Below are 19,728 nucleotides of genomic sequence, written 5' to 3'. Positions count from 1 at the left end.
AGAGAGAGAGGGAGAGAGATCCATTGAATTTAAGGTTGTTTGCATGAGTATAAATGGAGGAGATTATGAACTGGAGTATGGGCACATTACCAGTGGGTATACCACTGTTGACTCTCAATATCCCAACATGTTTTGTTTTCTTACTGTTTTAAATCACAGCTATGCTTTTCAGTTCTAAAATTTCTGTCTTGATAAACCTGGCCACCCAGGCTCAATTCCCCAGGACCCATGTAAAGCCAGATGTAAAAAGTAGTTTATGCATCTGGAATGTGCTTGCAGTGGCAAGAGGCCCTGGAACACCCACCCTCCCTCACTTTGCAAATAAATAAATAAAATATTAAAGTTTCTGTTTGGTTGTTTTATATATTGTGCTTCTTTGCAATTGCTTTCTATTTTTCTAATGTTTCATTTATTTCAAGCATATTTATAATTGCTAATTGGAAGATTGTGTTGGAAACACTGTTATAAAATCTCTTTTATGTATTTTGTAATATCTATATTATCTCTGTGTTGGATTGACATGGCAAGTGAATTTTAATTAAAAGTTAGATAGTATATGTTATGTTTTGTGGCTCTGGATATTATTACAGCTTTTTGCTTTATTTAGTTTTCTTTGACATGACTCTACTAGGGGAAGACGTGCAGCACCACATCATGACTGCTGTGTGGGGTGGGGGAGGCGTTCAGTTTTACCATTCAGCTTTTGCTAAAACCTAGAGGCAGAAAGTTGCTTTTACTGAGGAGTAGAGATGGGAGTTCCAGAACTCTTTGTGGTGATAGTCACTGGATGGTTGGAATGAAAGTCTGAATTCTCTACTTGGCATTCTTTGTCACTATCCAAATAGGAATGCTAGAATACTTTGACATAGCCTTAGAAAGTTAGAAATCTGAGTTTCTACTCACTCTTCTCTTATGTGGATGTGGATGAGGTCATAATGATTTTTTAATGGACTTTTCTATAGTAAAATGGTTATGTAAATATTTCTATCCTATTCAGCTTCTTGTTTCCTGATCCTTTTTCTTCTTAAGTCTTATTTATTTATTTATTTGCAAGCAGAGGGAGGGAGAGAGAGAAGAGAGACAGTCAGAATGGGCACCCCAGGGACTCTAGCCAGTGCAAATGAACTCCAGATGCATGCACCACATTGTGCATCTGGCTTTAAGTAAGTATCAAACCAGGGTTGTTAGGCTTTTCAGGCAAGCACTTTAACTGCTTAACAATCTCTCCAGCTCATTTCTTGTTTCTTTAGCTGAAGAAAGCCAGCTTTTGTTGGACATTTTGTCCATGTTTTGGCGGTTTATAGGTTTTACTAAGTATATGAGGTAAAAAATTAAAACCACCAAAATAATACAGTGAACTCCCTGCTGTGTTATTATTTTAGTCCACCAAACCCTTTCTTTATACTTTTCAAAGCTTTCTTGTTTATTTTACTCTATGGGAGGACTAGGGAAAAAAAATATGTCTACTTTATCTTTTGGGAAATAGGAACCCAAAACAGGGCTAGGTGAAGGATGTTGTTGTTCCTGTATGGGCCATCAGGTTTGTTTCCTGGTGTAAGAAAACGCAGGGTGATAGTCAGTCTCATGTAGGAGAGAGTGGCCAATGGAGCCCTAGCATGAATTTGTCACTCCCTTGTGAAACTTCCTCTATACTGGCAAAGAGAAGGATGCTATTCACACATTGGAGAATCTGAATTTGAATATAGGACAAATAACAATGGTTTTTGTCATTAACTGTAAATTTTTATCAGTTTAAATTCTATAACCATTTTACAATGCTCTATCAACAAACTCAAATCAAGCAATCTGTCACAAATTAAATTATAATAAGCATTAAAGCCATCTAAATATTGACTTTTAAGTGAGTCTATAAGGCAATCTGAATTCAGAGTTGAATTCTGGAATTTCTTTTCTACTTAAAAATATCTGACTATTGTTGTAGTGGGTATGTTAAGGACTTTTGAGTTTAAAGTTGAAAACCTAGAAGGCTGTCTTTAGTAACTTAGCATCACTGTTAAATATATCTATGTGCTTGTGTATATTTTTGTGGCTTTAGTCTTTTATCTAAACTGGACTAGATAGAAACTTAATCCTGATAGAGGAATGTATAGTAATTAGTCTTATACACCTTACTTAGGGTAGCTATAATTAACATAAATCCAATTTTATGTCTCATTATTCTTGTTACCCATAAGTATTAAAACAGATGAAGCTTTGACTAGATAGCTAATAGTTTATGTTTAAATTACATTGTTTACAAATTATAGATCCTAGCATTACAAATTGGGGTTAACTCACTTTGACCCATGAATTGTTAATAGAGTACCTCAAAAATTGAGAAAGCACACAGTTATCTGAAGATGGGAGACTTCTTGTCTCCCTTATAACAAAGTTGACAATGAACTAAGTTAGATTATATCTTTTATAAAACTCAATTTATAAGCACAATGACCATTTAGTGGAATTAGTTTTATAAAAGAAAATCAGTAACTAATACATAATATTAATCTTATTAAGACTCAGTTTTTCTAGTAGCTAAAATTTTAACATAGAAGCATTGCTAACTTAAACTTAAATGGCAGTTTTATAACTATCATCATGGTCAAAACAATACAAGTGAATTGAATTTTAGACTAATAACCTATTGATTTAAAACTTTTCTTTTTTATAATCCTATGAAAAGAATTTTAAATCCATGAATTTGTAAATGCAGGTAAAACTTGATCACTGTCCTGGAGATAACACACTGGTTGTTATATGTTATGTTCATTTTCTCTGTGTCACAAAAGGCTGAGAAATGTTCCATCATGGCGTAAAGTGCTCTTAGACAGGAGAGAAATTAAGAGAGCCAGAATTCTGTGCTGCTTGTCATTTTACTTTTCCTTGTCCAGAGGCAATTGGCCAATTCACCTAAGGACAAAGTGTGTATGACACATGGTTTCAAACATGCTTGGGGTCTGTGTTAGGGGGCAAATCCATTTCTCAGAATCTAGCTTACCATGAATTTAAACAGTATATCACAATTAATATAATTTACATTCTAGTGAAGTAGATGCAATCATAAGCAAATAACCATTGAGCAAGCCTACCAGTCCCTACCTGAAAGACTTTAGGACCTAACCTGTTCTTTCAGTCTGTGTTGTGAGATTCCTACCCAACTATGGTTTTGTTTCAATATCTATCTCCTGTCAGGATTAAAGGATATATTTGGAAAGGAGGACTGAGAACCTTAGCAGGCTTTGGGTCCTGGGATAAGGAGGACAAGAAGGCAGAGAGGTCTCTTTTGGTTCTAGAAGTGGTTGTGCCTGTAAGAGGCCTTTAGTAGCTTGACTTTATGTTGGAGGAGGCAGCTTGGAGAATTGAATCTACATTGCATTCCCTAGGGCTTCTGAGATTTTACAAGAGCTCTTGATTCTTTTCCTCAGATTCATAATTTCTTGTCTATGCTATATTCTGTAGTTTAGATCTCTGTAGTAGTAAGCCGTGATTCCGGGTCCCAGCCTCTGTGTCTGGCTGCTGTGGCATGGGGTCCCTCTGACGTCATCCTGCTGCTGCTGTGGCATGTGGCATGAGCATGGGATGGGGTTGAAGAGTGTGCATCTCTCCCTCACTCGGGTGCCTGCCTGGCCAGCCGCCTCACAGCTTAAGAGGTCTCACATGCGCAAACCCCTTACTTTGTCACCTCATCTTACAGGAAGTAAGCGCCAGTTTAGGTGAAATGACCTCATTAGAGCTGCAGGTTGGGGCCCCTGTCAGACATGGTAACCTCAGGGCCGTGGAGCCATTGCCTGTATGTGGCAGTTGAGCAAGCAGGCTACAAAAGATTAAAAGAATGTAATAATTTGGCAAACAAAGGTTTCAATAAAGTGTATGGGGTAGTTAAAAGTTAAACCTGGAATAAACTGCAATTTGGGCGAGGGTAGACTCCCTGTTTATCCTTCCTCATTCATTTCCTATCTCATCTAGCAGGCTTTCTGCCATTCAAGCCTTTCAGCATATTTCTGTCACCACTAAAAAATCATGATATTGAGGCCATCATGAAAGTATTAGCGCCTTATGAAAAGAGACAACAAATCGTTCTCTTTCTCTTCTCTCATCCTCATTTGTGAGGAAGGAACACAACAAGAGTCATGTTAGCAGCCCTATCTTGGACTTGAACATCCTGGGACTATGAGATGACATCTCTGTTGCTTTAGGAACCCCATCGGTGTTATTTGTTGTGGTGGTATAAGCTAAGACAACTGAGTAATGACTTGGATTTTCACAAAGTCAGCCACACACCTGTTTCATGCCCTTCCCAGGGCTTCCCTGCTGTTCCTGTTTGCCACCTGCACTGCCTGACGTGTGTTTCTATTGCACACGTGCATTGTTAACTGTGTTCTCTGAAGGATATGGAGAGCAATGAGAACTAAAAGAGGAGGTCATAACAGTGATAAAATTCTTTGATGCCATACCCCTTAAGTCTAAGAAAAGCCATCCAAGAGATTTGACTAAAGCCCGTTACACCATTCTTCTCAGCAACAAGAGTTACATTAACATTATTATATTGGATGAACTGGAATAGAAGTACCCTGAAAAGTTGTAAGGGCCAGAGATTATCAGTGCAAAAGCATAAAAATAAGATTCAACTCTTAAATCCAACTTCCTCTTTCATTTTATCTTTTCTGAGATCTTTCACTCTGAATTTTGGTTACTAAGGGAAAAAAATGTTTTCTGATTATTCAAAATTGCATTCAAACAAAGTGAAACTAAAAGCACTTTTAAGGACCTTGAGAGGTAATTTCACGGAAATGTTTATTGACATTTTAGATAATGAGGATACATTGGCAGGAAGAAGGTGGACTGTCTTCAAGATCAATAAAAAGAAGTCCCAAGTGCACATTGCATGAGGCTGAAAACTTCTGTTTTAAAAAATTCCACCACTCAGACTTCTAAATACACCTGACTTTCCAAACACTGTGCTCTTCTCCCCTAGTAAATGTTGCATGATTTTCAGATTCTAACTTGCCAATTTAAAGCATATAAGAGGATAGACTGATGTGATGAAATGAGCAAGATGTTATAGCATGTTTCAAGTTGGATCTGTAGAAGAACTGTTACATTTAAGTGTCTGTTTCAATTATACACTAGCAAAAACACACCTTTCTTTGTTCAGTATCTGGGCATGAACACTGTACCTTTGCTCACAGACAAAAAAAATCATTATCATGCGGGGTTTACAATTTTATTTGGGGAATACCTAATTAACTGAACCTTTACCTACATGGAAGTTCTGCCTATTTTTGCTAAGGATAGGTAATTCAAAACTTTACTTAAACAGCTGCTATACAATGAAAGGTTGGGCTGGAATTATGAACACTTTTAATGTGAGAAAGTGCCTGGAGCAGAGATAGAGGGCTCTCTAAGCAAGTTACCCACTTTCCTGCTTCCAAAGATCATGTGACTAATTCTGATTATGTGACATAGGAATTACTTCTATTATTTCCAGACCAAAGAAGTTAAAAAAAAAAACAAAACATACACAATCTTGTTTTCTTCTCCTTTGTTATGTTTGTTGATGAGGTAGCACAAAGGTGATGGAAAGTTTGAATGCAAGGTCCCTTGAGATACGGTTTGGAGGAATATACTTAGTGCTACAGAACAGGGAGATCTGGCCCCTTGCCCTAGTTCACAGTTAGATAGACAATGAAACCTATCATGAGCCATAGAAGTCCTCACATTTTGCATTTTAAGTGGGTTCTAGGCTGGGGGTACTCTTCTATGTTGGTGACATGTAGATTGATGCAGCCTTTTTGAAAAATGTTTGACAGTTTGTAAAGGGGTTTATAAAATGGGTTTTACTCTTAGTTCTCTTTCAGTAATCACTCTAAGAAAATAGAGATTAATAATGGTTATCATCTTACTTTTGCAGATTCCTTTACAGTGCACATATATGTTGATGCATTAATACAGCAAGTTCAATTACGTCCACTTCTTATATCAATGTTGTTTCAGAGAGAAATGTAGCATTTATGAAATCATAAAACAAATTCTCCCTTGAAATGAAATCATTTTAAAGCTGGCTTAGTTTTTGATTATGGTGAATCAAGGATTCCAATGTATTTAGAGTTCAAGTTTTTCAACCAGCAAAATCATGGACTCATTTCTTGAATGTTTTATAAAAAGAACAACCTATAATGCCACAAATAAAAGTTCATACATGAACTGGGGAGATGTTTGTGGGTAAGAGTGATTGTCGCTTAATCATAAAGGCCTGAGAAGGCTCAAGACCACATGAGTTTGATCCCTCAGCATCCACATAAAGCAGACTATGACAACACATGTCTGTAACCCAAATACTGTAACGGCCAGAGACCAGAGAACTGCTGGGGCTCACTGACTGAAAACTCCAGCTCCTAGGTGAGGGAAACTGCATGTGAAGGCGAGCAAGGTAGAAGAGCACCGAATATTCTCCCTTGGCCTCCACATACACATAAGGTGTGCATCTATACACACATGTATATATGCCAAACACACATTATACACCACCACATATATTCTGCACATACATACACACACACCCCGACAACAAAAAAACAGTATCATGTAAAATTGTTCTTGCCCTCAAGGACCCTACTCAATGAATTTATATCAATGAAACCACATCTTTCATAGCTTGTTCTTCACTCTCACTTCTGCAAAGCTCAAATTTTTAATTTTCAACTTTGTTTGGCTTGTTCTCTGGATAAACTCAGTGTCAGCTCAAGATCCACATCAGTGACTGAATCTGCACTGTGTGTACGTGCTGTTTACTCCAGGGACCACATCTCTCTACTGACTTGTCCCTTTTGATATCCTGCAGCTTCATTTCTTCTCTCTACTTAACTGTGGGCCCACTGTGATGACTCAACAAGATAGCAGCATGCACTGATGAACAGTGAACGACTTCCCTAAGGTTTACTTCAGTGGCACTCAAGAACCAAATGACTTTTTAAAATTATGCATTTCTTAGAGGACAGGAAGTTGAATAACTTTATACTTTCCCATTGACAGGAGGATTTCTTTTGAAAGACAGAGCTGGGTTTAATATGAAAGGTCAGAAATAACTGTGGGGTTCTTTTTGTCATAATGTTGACACATTATGCAAGGATATAAATATAATATATATGCAAATATGTAGCCTATATTAGTCATATATTGCTTTGGGATTCTGCCTAGAGAATAAGAAAACCTATACACACAGCCAGCCTCTCCAAAGTGCCAACCTCTTATACTCTGTTGGATTCTTTTGGCTTAACAGCCTTATGTACATCCGTCCTCTTTGTTTCTACACCCTTAATGATAGTTAAAATTATGACTATGAACTTACCTCTTCAGTTTTCTGAATATTTGAAAGAGTGGTGACTAAATTCTCTACAGAATCATTGAGTGAGTCAAGGCTCTCTAGAGGAAGAGAAGCAATAAAATGTGCTATAGATTATAAAAGATGATTCACTGTATTGATTTACACAATAAAGGCAGAGTCACCCCAAAATGGCCATCTATATCCTGGAGAGGCCAAGAACGTGGTAGCTACTCAGTCCATAAAGGCTCTTGCTTCATGTCATGGAAGGCCTGGAAGTTTCCTGGAGCATCCCATTGGTAGCAGCAAGCAGTGCCCGTGGTGGCAGCAGCAGCTATAGATGTACACTGAGTCAGGAAGAAGCAAAAGTAGGCAGGGGAGACACTCTGTTTTTTCCTCCAACTCTTTCTGTCTGGGACACCCAATGGAAGGTGCCACCTGCTCTGAAAGAGGGCCTTCTTTCTTCAGTGTGTCCTTTCTGGAAACAACTTACATAACAACACAGAGTCATATTGCTCCATTAATTCCAGATCTCATCAAATTAATAATAATCAAGATTAATGATTGCAAGCCCAACTCTTATCAACCAAATGCCAACCAAATTCTGATAACCAGCCAAATCTCCTTAGATCATGTCTAATTTCCAAATGTAGACAAAAAGAAAGCTATCATTTCATTTGACAGGACACAAATGTCTCATGTGTAACCAGAAATGCACTACTTGAACCAGAACAAATGCCAGTGTCCCTGAGGAATGCTGGGTCTTTTAATACCCTGTAACTTAAATATGGTAACACAGACCAAACAACATTTATATACTGATAACATTTCAATTGCTATTATATCACATGGTAAGGAATAAGAAAGGAAAAGAAATACACATATCTATTTTATGTATGTTTATATATGCATGAACTTTTTTAACAAAATAGGACAGAAAGTCTTAAGACATTTGCCATCCTCATTTCTCTAAGTTATCTCATGGCTGCAGCTATAACAACCATCTTAGGCTATCTATCCCATGTTATATCAACTCTAAGCAAACACCTCCACAAGTCTTGGTTCTTTACTTGGAAGGCTAACTTATACTCCATTTCTGTAGGATCTGAGCCACTATCATTCTTTTTGGTTCAGGCTGTTGTCATTTTCTACCAACGTTAATTATAGGACACAACAATACCAAGAGGTATCCTAAAAGATCCCCTGAGCTCTAAATATATTTTTTCTGTCCTCTATCATGGAGAAGTTTTCCAATTTTCTCCTAGTTTTCTGGATAAATGGCTGCTGATGACACTAACTACTTTCTTAGGTTGTTGACTCAAGGGAACCAGGAGCCCAATGTGGCCAGGAAGGCTCATTTTAACTCTTGTTCAGTGGAATATTTGTTGTGCCATTTGTAAGAAGCCCTCCTACTTCTAGAACCAAGACTTCCAGGCTAGCAGAGCAAAACTTGCAGGAATAGGAAGCAAACATTTTGATAGGATGTCATTAAGGGTGATAACAAGTATTACCATTTTCAATCCAACCCTTTGGTTAGTGGACTCATGGCTGTGGGGGAAAGTAGAACCATATATTGTATTTTGACTTAGAGCACACACTGCCTTCAGAACAACCATGCTCAGGACCTCCAGGCAATTAACTCCTAGTTAGAACTGTAAACTGTGCTTATAAAGGACATTACAGCATTCTATCATGCCAGCAACCTCAGGTTTGTGGAGAACATAATAATACTAGTGATTCATAAGTGTGAACCAATCATTCCTCTTTTTTGGCTGTAGAGTGAGTTCCTGCATCAGAAGTAACACTGTGTTGGATACCATGAGGTGGTTATGGCCTTACATAAGCCTATTGTTGGTAATATGGGCAAAAGCATTATGTACAAGGAGGCAAAACCCATCCTTAGAATAAATATCTATTCCAGTAAGGACAAAGTGCTACCCTTTTCATGATGGAAGTTGGTCTAATTTAGTCAACCAGCTAGTCACCTCAGAGAATGAGATCATATCAGTGTTTCCTTCTGCTGCAGGCAGATTTGCCACTTACCAGCAGCCTTAGCCAAGTCAGCCTTGGTGAATGTAAATCTGTATTTAAAAAAAAATATTATTTATTTATTTGACAGAGAAAGTGGAAGAGGGAGAGAATGAATGGGCATGCCAGGGCCTCCAACCACTGCATCAAACTCCGGATGAGTGCCCCCCCTTGTGCATCTAACTAACATGGGTCCTAGGGAATCAAACCTTGGTCCTTTGGCTTTGCAGGCAAAGACCTTAACTGTTAAACCATTCCTCCAACCCCTGTATTGTTGATTCCATAACCCCTGTTCCTGCCACCATAGGCCATTTTTCTGGATGTTCATTGTCAAGTGCATGGCTAAGACCCAATAGCAGCCCAAGATCTGTCTCTTAAACTCTATCAAATGGCTAGCAGTTGTCTGCAGATCACAGTAGGGTCTTGTTCCAAAATCTCAATGTCATCTACTGCAATTCACCTCTAGAAGCTTGCTAAAGATTCAAACAGTATGCCTGCCAGCCACTGATACCTCATGTACCATCAGGTATGGTGGATCATATGGGCCAAGTGGCAGAGAAGCCTGTGTAGCAGTCTGGACCTGCTGTATAGCTTTTATCCTTTCTGGGCTCCACTCAGGCTAGCATCCTTTCAAATCACTTGTTCAATGAGTTGAAGTAACATACCCAAGTGAGGAATGCATTTCTTCAACAACCAAACAGATATATTAGCTGCTATGCTTCTTCTCTGGTGACAGGAGAAACCAGATGCAACAACTTCTCCTTCACCATAGAAAGAATATATTTTGTATGCCCCATACCACAGGGCTTACAGAAATAACACTGAGGTATACCACCCTGGAATTTTGCTTTAGTTCCTATTCTCTGTTATGCAAACTCTTTACCAGCAAGTCCAGAGTGCTTGCTACCTTCTGATCCAATCAGGATAATATCATAGATATAACTTATCAGTGTGATGGTTACCTTGTAAGAGATATAGAGGGTCCAGATACCTGCAAACTAAGTAAAGGTTGGAGAATTAAGATGCCTTTGAGGTATGATAGTGATTGCTAGCTTTATCAGCCAAAAGAAAATTACTTCTGATTGGTCCTATTACATGCAGAGGCAAAACAAATACATTTTTAAAGATCAGTGGCTGCATACTAGGTAGCAGACCTGTTAATTTGCTCAAGCAAGGCAACCCCATTTTATACAGCTTCTATAATTGTAGCAACTACTTTATTAGACTCCTAATATAGCCACCTGTCATTCTCTACAATACATCCATCTTCTACACAGACCACACAAAAGGGTTAAAGAGTGTTGTGGTGGAAACAACAGCCAGTCCATCTTTCAAATCCTTGATGGTGGCACTGAGTTCCATGATTCCTCCAAGGTCGGGAGATTGTTTTTCCTTGGTTCAAGCATCTCTAATGGCTTCCGTTTGGCATTTCCAATCATAATGATCCTCATTCCATAGTTCAGAGAGCCAATGTGGGAGTTTTGCTACTATGCTGATTATATATCTGGGACTGAGGAAATAACCACAGGGAAGAGTTAAGGGGTCCACTGAACCTGCTTTGACTAATACTCCCGTGATCACCTGGCCACCATAATGCCTTTTGTTTGACTGGTGGGAATCATGCCCTCTCAGAATCAATGTCAACTCAGAGCCAGTGTCTAGCAGGCTTCAGTATTTTTGACTATTTCCTTTTCATCTATGTACAAGAGAAAGATGAGCAGTGAAACATTTTGGAAATGTGCCATGGTACTTCTTCATGAGAACCTCCCTTCTATTTGAAGGGCTCTGGGTCTGTAAACTGGTTTAAGACTGGAAAATAGTTGTGCATCCTTGATTCTCTGTTGTTAAGATTCAAGGTAGATTCTCATTCATTTTCTCTGCATTTTTCTATTATATATATCAATCATTTATTATGCCTTCTATCTATTTCACTTCTGAGAAAACCATGATTAATTAATAGCCCTATAGAAGTCTGACTGTTGCAGACATCTAGATTCAAGTCAGTGAGAAAGCCAAACACTGTTCAGAGAAGACTGAAGAAGTCAAGAATTTATCATTATTATGCTAGCTGAAGGGAAGCATGTGTACCATAATTCTTCCAGAACCCTGCATCTGGGCCATTCTATGTGTCATAGATAGATTTAGAAAGCTGGAAGTGACCTTGGGCAACACACAAACTGTAAAGTGCAGAAAGAGCTATGTGAATTTAGATAACCGATTGTAAGCAGGACACAATTGTATGTGCAGGAAGCCCCAGAGTCATTATCTCTAGTATAGATTGGCATAATAGCAGACTGATAAAAGCCAGAAGTGTATCTTTTAGTTTCCTTTATTATCACCCTCATAGCTTGTCCCAGAGGCAACAGCTATTGCATTGCCCTTAGCTTGTAGCATAGGAAAAATAGGTCTTTATCTCAAAATGTACACTTAATTTTTCAATTTTTCATCAAGACTGTTATGACCATTGCTTTACTCATGCTATCCATTATAGTAAGTATACTTGTAATTATCTACAAAAACATTTCTAAACACATTTCAGAAAACCCAAATTTCATAGAATGCATATGAGTTGTTTTATAGGAAAAGTTTCATCTCTGATAATGTAAAAATCCTCTTACTGAGAAGCCTTGTAGAATTCTTTATACACATGAAACATGTTTGAAGCTCAGAGTACTGATTGCAGACCTCATAGTTTAGTATCTTATGTATCATATCACTGCCTCTCTCTTTGTAATGCACACAGGGAAAGTGCTGATCAGTTTTTCCACTAAAGATTTTTTTTTTTCTTGTAAAGCAAAAGGGGTGTTATCTTGAGTCTGGATTCTGTGACCTGCCTTTTATCTCATTAAAACTTCAGGTTGAGGATCCTAAATTTCTCAAGTTAAGTATCCATCTTACTGGTTTCGATAAACTTGGAAAAACATGTATTCTTGTCATAAAAGGAATGGCCTTGAACTTGTGGATAGGAAAGCATAGTTGTTAAAGATAGTGCCAGTAAACAATGTTCACTGTGATAAGTGAAACTAGGCCTTAAGTCTATCTCAAAAACTGGACATGCCATATCCATCTCAGGCTCCAGGGTGTAAAATTATAAACTCACTTGAAAGACTTTCCTCTAAGAAAAAAAAAATTCCAGGGTATGTCCTGGTACAAGGGTATCTAGGGAAGTATTTGCCCAGATTTAGTCATCCAGGCAGTCAGACTGCTACAAACATGTCCATGGGGCCTAGATACTGCTGGAATTGGCAGTAGACTATGGATCATCCATAGCATACTGGCTTTTCAGGCATTCAGAATGTAAGCTCCTTAAGGGTTCTACCAAGATTCCAAAAGAAAGGCCTAGGAGTCCAGGAAATAAACATGTATCAGAATAATATTCACTATGGGATAACTCTAAGATAATTATTCATGCATTTATGAGGATAAGGTTTCAGTGGAGATGCCAGAATGTTAGAGATACCACGAATGTGAAACATCTGTTGAGGAAAGTCAAAGGTAATAAATGGAACTGTATGAAGAGAAGCCTTGGAAACAATGGCTGTCTGAAAGCTGGAGAGTGTGAGAATCTAACAGCTGCTCAGTCCATAGGCTGGATGTCTCAGCAGTCCCAACTTGTCATTTAATGCCTGGAAAATTCCTGAAGAGTATCAGTCTTCAGTCCATGTTTAGAAGGCTGAAGAGGGCTGGAGAGATGGCTTAGCAGTTAAGCGCTTGCCTGTGAAGCCTAAGAACCCTAGTTCAAGGCTCAATTCCCCAGGTCCTGCATTAGCCAGATGCACAAGGGGGTGCACGTGTCTGAAGTTCTTTTGCAGTGGTTTGAGGCCCTGGTGTGCCCATTCTCTCTGCTATATCTATCTGCTGCTTTCTCTCTGTGTCTGTTGCTCTCAAATAAATAAATAAAAATAAAAAAATAAATTAAAAGGCTGAAGAAATTGAATTCCAATGACCATGAAAGATGCATTCACCAGGAGGAGCCAGAGCAGTGAGGTAAAAGCCCTTCTTGTGCCTGGAACCTCCTTAGATTTAGGCTCCCAGTGGAGGGCTTGCCCACTCTAGGGAAAGATTTTCCTCTCTCATTTAATTCTTCCTAGGAATGCTCTCACAGTCCTTTCCAACAGGTATGACTCTTACTTGATGTTTGATTTGATCAAACTGACAATAGAAATTAAGAATAAAATTTACTCTGGTCTCTGGGCATGGGACTATAGTCTATAACATTCACTCTGCTTTGTTTTCTCTTTGGTCTGATCCTTTCTTGCTATTCTTTTATTCGTTCTCTGAAAATGGAAATTTTTATGCCATTACATGTTGAACATGTTAACATATGTTTTTATTTTTATAAGAGTTCATAGGTAATTAAGAATTCACCATGGGCTGGAGAGATGGCTTAGCGGTTAAGCGCTCGCCTGTGAAGCCTAAGGACCCCGGTTCGAGGCTCGGTTCCCCAGGTCCCACGTTAGCCAGATGCACAAGGGGGTGCACGCGTCTGGAGTTCGTTTGCAGTGGCTGGAAGCCCTGGCGCGCCCATTCTCTCTCTCTTCCTCTATCTGTCTTTCTCTCTATGTCTGTCGCTCTCAAATAAATAAATAAAAAATGAACAACAACAACAAAAAAAATTAAAAAAAAAATTCACCATGAATTACAGAAACACTTGGAATTTAGTTTTAAATAATGCAGAAGTTGTTAAGATGATGAGGATGTTTTTTAATTTAATTTTTAAAATTATTATTAGTTATGTACACAGTATGTATACAGGCATGTTGGTACCATTGTTAGCCTCCTCCCTCTCAGGGACCCTCCTTGTTGGGGAATAAATAATATAGATTTGGAGAGATGGACTGAGAACATTTTATATCATGGGATAGACAAGGGTCTTTTGGGGCCAGAAGTAGAAGATTGTCATTTAAAGAAATGCATTTGCATGTCATGTTTAAATGATAATAGCGCCTACCTAATTGATGCATTAATACTTACTAGGTTGATAATGTGATTGCATTATTGGAATGTGGTGAAAAATAGGATTAGAGGCCTACTTAGAGGAAGTAGATGATTTGGGCATATCTTTAGGCTATACCCATCTTGGCCTTTTCTGGTATTTCCCCTTTCTATCCACTTCAAAAACTGAAGAATAACCTGTCACATGATCCCAATGTCATGATTATCTGCCCAAACCACCATGGACTGAGCTATCAGAAACTGTTAACCAAAATCAGTCCTTTTCTCCTTTGGTTGTTTCTGTTAAGAACTTGGTTGTGATGGGAAAAGCAACAAACATATCCATGTTTTAAGCAAGGGGCTTCAGCACTGATTATCAGTCATTCTTGTAGTACACACTCTGTACCATGATCACATACAGACACAGACACCACACTACCACAAGCACATCCCCCACACATGTGCATAAACAAATGTGACTATGGGTAAGAACATAGGCCCACTATACAGCACAACACATCTCTACCCTAGGGGAAGTCAATGATAATTTATTTTAGAAACAACCTTCTTGATTATACAATACATATGTGGGAAAATTGATTGAGGAGTTTAACTGCTAGATTTTTTTATTTTCAGACAATCTGTTTCAATATTATTTAATATTGAAACTCTAAGATGTTTTATTCTAGTCTGAACTTAATTGTATCATGTGGGTTCACAAATGTTCATATAAAGTATATCACATCACAATATTCTTTTTTTTCAAATACTTTCTCACATTTTTGATATTTTTAGCAAATGGTATTTTGATATTTTGGCTCAAAATGTGAAGCTGATAAGATGTCAAATACAAGATTGGCATTAGGCTATAACACGCTCAGCTCTGTCAGATTTCATCAAAATGTGGATACTGCAATGAACCCCCTGATGGGATCATGGGCTCTAATACTTAGTGCTCTCACCCACTGGTGCAGAAGACTACACACACACACTTGCACACACACACACACACATACACACACACGGCTACATCACTGTCACAGTACCTACATGACACATAGCTCATGCTCTGAAAGCTGGGGGCGAACTGACCCAGAGTGGTTGTGGGCTGTACCCACCTTGCTAAGTGCTAAAAACTAGAATTTACTCAGCTTTGTTTTCTCTGATACTTAAGAATCTATGTTTATTTGCTATACTACTTGTGAATACTGACATGAAACAACTCAGCCAACTTCTAATTTTCACTAACGAGAGAAGTATATTCAAACCTGAAGTGGGCATTCATACCTTAGAAAAAAATAAAACAGAAATGTTCCAGAGAACTCATAAAGGATTTCTTGATTTCCCTCCCCACTTTTACTTGTAGTTTAGGGAGACAGACTAATGGCATGGTTTTGGAGAGCTTATTAGTGAAATGAAACCTCCTGTCATTTACAAAGTTATCATAAATGGAAATTCTGACACCGACAAACACTGTCCCCACATTGTAACTACAGTCTGAAGGATGATATGCATGTGTAGGTGTGGACTATTCTTTCTTACTAATTGGTCACTGTTTTCATTTGTAAAGGAACATAAAGTAATATTTCCTCCTTCATGAAAGCAAAAACTAACTGTAACAAATGTGATTTCAGCCAATATGTGCTGTTTAGTGAGTCCTTATGGAGCAAGAAGCCACAGGTTAAGATGAAATATTAACCCATGTATTTTATTCTTTTAAGAAATAGAAAGCCTTGAGATGAAGTAACTCTTTACAGACCCCATAGTAACATTAAGAAATAATTTCTAAGAAGAATAATACATGTTGATTTCCTCTGACCAGTGTCTATGACCATATGTTTAATAATTATGTAAAGATAAACTCAATATGCATAGGCCTTAAATGCTTTGGACAAGGCCAGTTTCTCCTGAGATAAACATGTGAAATGCATATAGAAATTGGCAGGTAATCTGCTTAAGCACTTGTGCTCTTATTTTAGAGTCAGAGGGATTGTAGGTTTAAAATGAGTCCTTTAATTACATCAGAATACTCCCTCTAATAATTAAAGAGTTATAATATCCTAAAAAGACTTATCCATAAGAGTGTATAGTAGTTTATTCAACCTAGGTTTTCAGTTTTTAAACGGTTTGGTATTATATAGAAAATCAGGTAGCCTGGACTGTTTTCGTTGTTTTCCTTTCCCTAAAATAGTATTATTTTACTTTTGATGTAGAAAGTATTGTTTTTACACAATAGAGCCTTAGGATTCTAAAGGCCATGAAAACATCAAGAATCTAGCACAGGAGGGGCAGGGAAAAGAGCTCAGTGGTTAAAGATGCTTTCTTGCAAAGCCTGCCAGCCAAGGTTTGATACCCCAGCATCAATGTGGGGTCAGATGCAAAAGTGATGCAGGCAAGAGACCCTGGGGCACACATACATACTCATACACACATACAAACACACATAAAATACAAATAAATAAACTAAAGTTTAAAGATAAAAGAATCAAGCACAGGGAATGCTAAGCCAGTTATGCTACAAAGTCTGAGATAAGGTGGCACTGATGTTTCCAAGAATTATCAATGTTGTAACATATGGAATTTAGAAGTGTTCTACCCTTTTGGTTTGGTCTTGGACTCATACATCTTGCCTAATATCAGCTGATATTGCTTGTGATTAAGCCTGATACTTGATTTCCAGCTGGTGGAGCCTTTGGCAGATGGAGCCTTCTTGGAGGACGTGTGTCACTGGGAACAAACCTTGAGGTTTCTTAGCCCAGCTTGCCAGTGCTAGTTGGTTCACATGGACTCCCTCCTGCTGTCTTGCAAGGGGTGTGCTTTGCCTACCATAATGAAGCATGACCTCAAGATGTAAGCTGAAACGAACTGCTTCCTCCCATAAGCTGCTTCTAGTCAGGCATTTTGTTTCTGCAATGAGAAGGCAATTACTACAGACCTCTAGTAAGTTGATTATTGTAGAAGTTACCTTCTTGTTGCTGGGACAAACTATCCAGAAGTTTCAGTCTTGAGGGGAAGTTTCATCCTAATGGGGAAAACAAGACACAAGCAGGAAGCTGGAAGCTGGCTCACAGCTTGTCATATATTCTTTGGGTATAAATAGTCTAAGTACTGCAATTGGAGCTGAGCTAATAAACTTAAGTGCATCCCCAGTAACATATCTCCACCAGCAAGGCCCCCAACTCTCAAATGCTCTATAAGATGGGGATTGAATATAAGGCTTCATCAAAAACACATGACACTATGGGGACAGTTTACATTCAAACGACCCCACCTGGTAATTAAATATCTGGTTGCTCAAAATTATTTTCTGATTTGTAGTTGAATATTTATAAATGCACTATAAATGTATATGTGTGTGTGTGTGTGTGTGTGTGTGTGTGTGTGTCTATATCTCTATCTGTTTCCTTACATAAAACATAAAAATAAAGAAGTCATTCCTTTGCCTTTGTAAGATAGGACATTGTTTCTTTACTCTCAGTGTGATAACACACAGTGCAACTGAAAACCAGAGCAATAACAAAAATCCTCACAGAATACTCCAGATGTAAGAGGCAGATGTCACCATTGACAACAAAGAAAATGAGAAAAGATAATTTCCACGTTCTGTACAAAGGTAAAAGAGTGGTTATTATTGCTAACTTGCTATCATTATCTTTTTATTCATGCTACTTGAAATAACAGAGCTCACGCTATGTTCTCCATGATCATTTAAGTATGGCTTGGAAAAATACTGAGCCAGCCACCACTAAGGCATTATATAAATGACTTCTGGAGATTTTGATTTTTGAGAATTACACAAAATCAATTTGCCTATCAGTTTTTCAATTGTCATAGAGATAAGGTGATCCTACAGGTGGGATTATCCTTGGTTAGGAGATGTGAAATCAAACAAAATAGTTGTATCCTGAGATCCTTGAACATGCTGGTAGACAAGGCCAATTACTTTGGTGTTCTTGAGGGCTATTCATATGCATACTCTTACTATATATGATTTCCATTTTTAAAATAGTAAATAGAGTGCTACTTCTTTTTATTAAATGAGACATATTATCCAAAAGGAAATAACTTTCTAGGCAGATTTTGTGGTGGTTGAAATATGAGTAATTTGAGTATTACTCTTTAAAGATATGTTTTCTCTTAAATGAAATGTTTAAACATTTATATAGAAAAGATAGATGAGAGATGCAGAGTCAGTCAATTAAAAATTCTGCAAGATGATGACAAGACAAAATTTCCCTTGAAGAAGTATAAAAATCAAAATGTAATGGACTGTATAATTTTGGGGACCTCTTGTCTCCCTGGCCAACAGCTCACTGTGGATGGAACAAAATTCTGGCCCTGGAAATTACCAGATAGAACCTAATGGTGTTAGGGTTAACTTTTCTCTTTCATGGTGCTCTTCAGTTTGGGACCCCCACCTTTACTGAGTAGAACAGTATCTTTACTGGTAGAACAGTATCTAGGAAGAAGGTGTCTATGGAACTGATTCATGTTGCCATTAGTTTTGTGTATTCCTTCCATTCCCCTTCCTTCACTCCCAAAGCCAGTCTCATCCTTTCTCTCTCTTTCCCTTCCTTCCTCTCCTCCTTCCCTCCTCCTCCTTCCTGGTTTATTCTACTACTATGACCAGACTGTAGATGTTTAACAGCTTATAATTAACTGAAGCTGATCCAGGTTTGGAACCACATTTGAGAGAGGACATGCAGCATTTTTTCTTTCTGAACCTGTATGACCTCCCTTAGCATGATTTTCTCCCCAAGTACCTCTATTTTCCTGCACATTGTAATATTTCATTTTCCCTACTGCTGAGTAAAATCTTTGTGTACATGTGTCACAGCTTCATTAACTGTTCATTTGTTGACGGGCATCTTGGCTGATTCCACTTTTGGCTATTGTGAATAGAACAGTAACAAGAATGGTTGAGCATGCATCTCTGTGGTATGTAGTAGAGTCTTTAGGGTATGTGCCCAAAAGAGGATAGCTGGATCTAATGGGAGTTCTATTTTCAGCGTTTTGAGGAGTGCCTATACTGATTTCCACAGTGGCTGTACAAGTTTGCACTCCTACTGGCAAAAGATGAGGGTTCCTCTTTCCCCACACCTCCACCAGCATGTACTGTCATTTGTTTTTGTGTGTAAGATTTTTGTTTATTTATTAGAAACAGAGAAAAGGAGAAGGGGGGGAGGGAGAGAGGGAGGGAGGGAGGGAGAGAATGGGTATGCCAGGTCCTCCAGCCACTGGAAATGAACTCCAGATGCATGTGCCACCATGTGCATCTGGCTTATGTGAGACCGGGAGAATCGAACCTGGGTCCTTAAGCTTTGCAGGCAAGTGCCTTAACCACTAAGCCAACTCTCCAGCTCCTGTCATTTTTTTTTTTTTTTGATGGTTTCCATTCTGACTGACTGGGGTGAGGTGGAATCTCAGTCATTTCAATTTGCATT

This window comes from Jaculus jaculus, chromosome 4 (assembly GCF_020740685.1).
Source record: "Jaculus jaculus isolate mJacJac1 chromosome 4, mJacJac1.mat.Y.cur, whole genome shotgun sequence".
Taxonomy (NCBI): Eukaryota; Metazoa; Chordata; class Mammalia; order Rodentia; family Dipodidae; genus Jaculus; species Jaculus jaculus.
Note: the sequence above shows the minus strand (reverse complement) of the source record.